The following is a 3,275-nucleotide window of genomic DNA, read 5'->3' as shown; positions in this document are numbered from 1 at the left end:
GAATCTTATCTACAAAGGCAAAGGAGATAAGGATAAGACGAGCTCGTACAGGCCAGTTACAGTAACGTCGGTGATATATAGAATGGCAATGCAAGCCATAAAATTAGAACTGTCGAAGTGGGTGGAGGAAAACGGTGTATTGGGGGAACTACAGAATGGGTTCAGGCCAGGCAGACGCTTAGAAGACAATATGTTTGTACTAACTTAGTGCATAGAGATTTCAGTAGCTCAGAAAAGACCTTTATGGATAGCATTTCTAGATATTAAAGGAGCTTATGACAACGTAGACAGGGAATTGTTGTGGGATATTCTTCAATACGAAGGCATAGATGACGATTTCGTGGAGCTGCTGAGGGAGATATATCGAGACAACCAAGTACAAGTGGCATGGGAAGGCCGAAAAGGAAATGAAATGGTGGGAATTCACCAAGGATTGAAGCAAGGATGCCCTCTGTCACCATTGTTGTTCACGCTTTACGTCAAGGGCATAGAAAGACGACTGGAAAACAGCGAATTAGGTTTTGATTTATCCTACATGCGTAATGGACAAATGGTGCAACAGAAGATCCCTGGACTGATGTACGCAGACGACATTGTGCTACTAGCGGACAATAAAAAAGATTTACAGATACTTGCGAATATCTGTGGGAACGCAGCGACAAATCTAGGCCTTAAGTTTAGCACAGAGAAATCAGGGATTATGATCTTTAATGAGCACACGAGTAACTTCGTGGTGTCAATTCAACAGCAAGTAATACCCATAGTGAAGCAATATAAGTACCTCGGCGTACACATAAACGAAGGAAAGAATTACTCAAGCAATCACCAAGATAATCTGAAAATAAAGGGGAAGCGGAATGCAGCATTAATGAAACACAGAGCACTGTGGGGCCACAATAAGTATGAGGTGGTGCGTGGAATCTGGAAAGGAGTAATGGTGCCAGCGCTAACATTCGCAAATGCCATTATATGCTTAAAATCGGATATATTGGCGGGTTTGGAAGTTAACCAAAGATCAGTAGGCCGGTTGGCTTTGGGAGCACACGGTAATACGACAAATGAGGCAGTGCATGGAGACATGGGTTGGGCCTCTTTTGAAGTCAGAGAAGCACAAAGCAAAATTAGTTTTGAAGAAAGGCTCAGGAACATGGATGAAAATAAATGGGCGGCTAAAGTGCACAAGTATCTCTACATGAAAAGCGTGGACACAGAATGGAGGAAGAGGTCAAGGAAGTTGGCAACCAAGTACAGGATAATCGAAACTGTAAATAGACAACCAGGGGTCATCAGAAAGAAAGTGAGAGAAATAGAGACCGTGAATTGGATGCAAAGAATGGAAACGAAAAGGACAATGGAGATTTACAAGAATGAGAAGAAAGAAATTAGAAGGGAAAATCTGTACGATAACACAAAGGGCAGTGCCTTGCTATTTGAGGCTCGAGCCGGTTGCCTAAGGACGAAAACATATCGGAACAAATATTCGCAATTAGATGAGACATGTGTATGCTGCAGTAAAGATCCAGAGACCACTCAACACATCCTAATGGAATGCGACGGGATCCACCCAGCGAGAACCGTAGGTAACGTTCAACTCCCAGAAGCGCTTGGGTTTAAAGTGGAAGGAAACATAAACAGATCAGCCGTAGAGATCAGCAAGAGACGATTAGAGTACTGGTGGAAAAAAAGTAGGGAAAAGATGGATGCGACCTGATCTCTTAAAATCATAGGCAGCGGTACAAGGTAAATTTTTGAAAAAAAAAATAATGATAGGTATACAAAAATGCAAGATGAAGAACATGTATAGTATACCTGATTAAATCAAGCAGGCTAGGTGACTATTTGTCGCCGCCCCGTTTCAAAGGGGATGCCAATAAATCATCATCATAAAATCATCATCAGCGTTCGTTCCCGACGCGCGCTATCTTTCTCGGGTGACCGTGAATCCCCCGTACATTGCCCGCTCAAACATGCAAATGAGTGACAACACATGTGTACAGTATATACAGTGTTGTTTTATTGGTCCAGAGCTACGGACGAGAGAGAAAGAGAGAGCGCGTCGGGAACGAACGCCCTTGTGCATCGCAGCGCCCCTAGCTACGGACGCGGAGCCGAAGGTGTTGCCATTCGTTGCGCAATCCGGAGAGAGTAGCGTCGAAGAGGAGGAATGCCGATAGGAGAGGACATGAGACAATGAGAGGAGGGGGAGGAGGATGCGCATGCGCAGTAGGCGTGTGGACGCCGCACGGCGGATGGAGGGAGGGACATAGCCCCGACCATAAGCTCCTTCGCATCTAAAATACCTCTCCCAGCGATATCCAGTTATCATTTTAACACGATAGCGTTAAGGGCCCCGTGTCGCAGAAAATCCGGCGTCTGTGTCGGCTTTGGCGCCCGCGGCCGAGAAAATCATCCCCAACCACGCAGGCCCTCCAATATATTTAGGTATGCCACACCATTCTATCATTAATTCTGCTCATAACTTGTCCTGCATTCTTGGCAAAGCTAATCTTCGGAATTTTGAGAATGACAATCCACAAACAAATGTCATGAAACAAAACACCCACAGCGCATGCTTTTTATGTTAAATCTTCTCAGACTGAAATATTAAAAGTGCGAAACAAAAACGGAAACCTGAAAATTATGCAATTTTTTGAGCGCGGCTGTGCAATATCTCCGGGATCGCCCCACCCAAGAGGCCGCATTTCTACCAGAAAGCTCGCCTTCGTGCATAGCGTTCGCCGCCAGTGTTTCCCGGTAAACATCACGGTTGCTTAGCTGCAGTTGTCGGGAAGCGTGAGAAGCAGTCAGAGATATTTGAATGCCATCGCGTTCCACTCTTAAAAGCGAAGCTCAAGCGTCCTCCCAAGTTTTCTCACGTCGACCGACTGCATTCCTTGCTATTTCATGAAATTCATCGCAATGACATTCTCTGTCGTCCACGTTTGTGTTTTCTTTTCCTTGCCACCAATTCCGTTGCATATACGTTTAAAAGCCAACTGCATTTCGGCTCAAAGCGTCTGTGTTGGTTTGACATAGATTTTTTCATTTTGATTGTAACACAATGGTAAACAAAATCCTGCAAGAATAAGAACAGAAAAAAAAGATAAGTCCGTCGAGCCGGATTCGAACCAGCGACCTATGGATGTCCGCTTTGGATGAAACCTCTACAGTCCACCGCTCTACCAACTGAGCTATCGACGGGGCGCTTACCGTGCGTCTACCGACTTGTCTGGATTGCATAGCTGCATGCAAGGTGGCCTGGTTGCGAGATAATA

At 45.1% G+C, this 3,275-nt stretch overlaps 1 non-coding gene across 1 annotated transcript; it reads right to left on the bottom strand.

Moving 5' to 3' along the window:
* Positions 1 to 3,108: 3,108 nt before the first annotated feature.
* Positions 3,109 to 3,201, bottom strand: Trnay-gua (transfer RNA tyrosine (anticodon GUA)). Its single transcript has 2 exons — positions 3,165 to 3,201; positions 3,109 to 3,144 (listed from the first exon to the last, which is right to left on the bottom strand). It is a non-coding gene; the product is annotated as a tRNA-Tyr (tRNA).
* Between the last annotated feature and the right edge of the window lie 74 nt (positions 3,202 to 3,275).

This window comes from Dermacentor silvarum, chromosome 9 (assembly GCF_013339745.2).
Source record: "Dermacentor silvarum isolate Dsil-2018 chromosome 9, BIME_Dsil_1.4, whole genome shotgun sequence".
In the NCBI taxonomy this organism is placed as follows: domain Eukaryota; kingdom Metazoa; phylum Arthropoda; class Arachnida; order Ixodida; family Ixodidae; genus Dermacentor; species Dermacentor silvarum.
The sequence above is the reverse complement of the archived record's forward strand: the minus strand, read 5'-3'. Positions and strand labels throughout refer to the sequence as shown.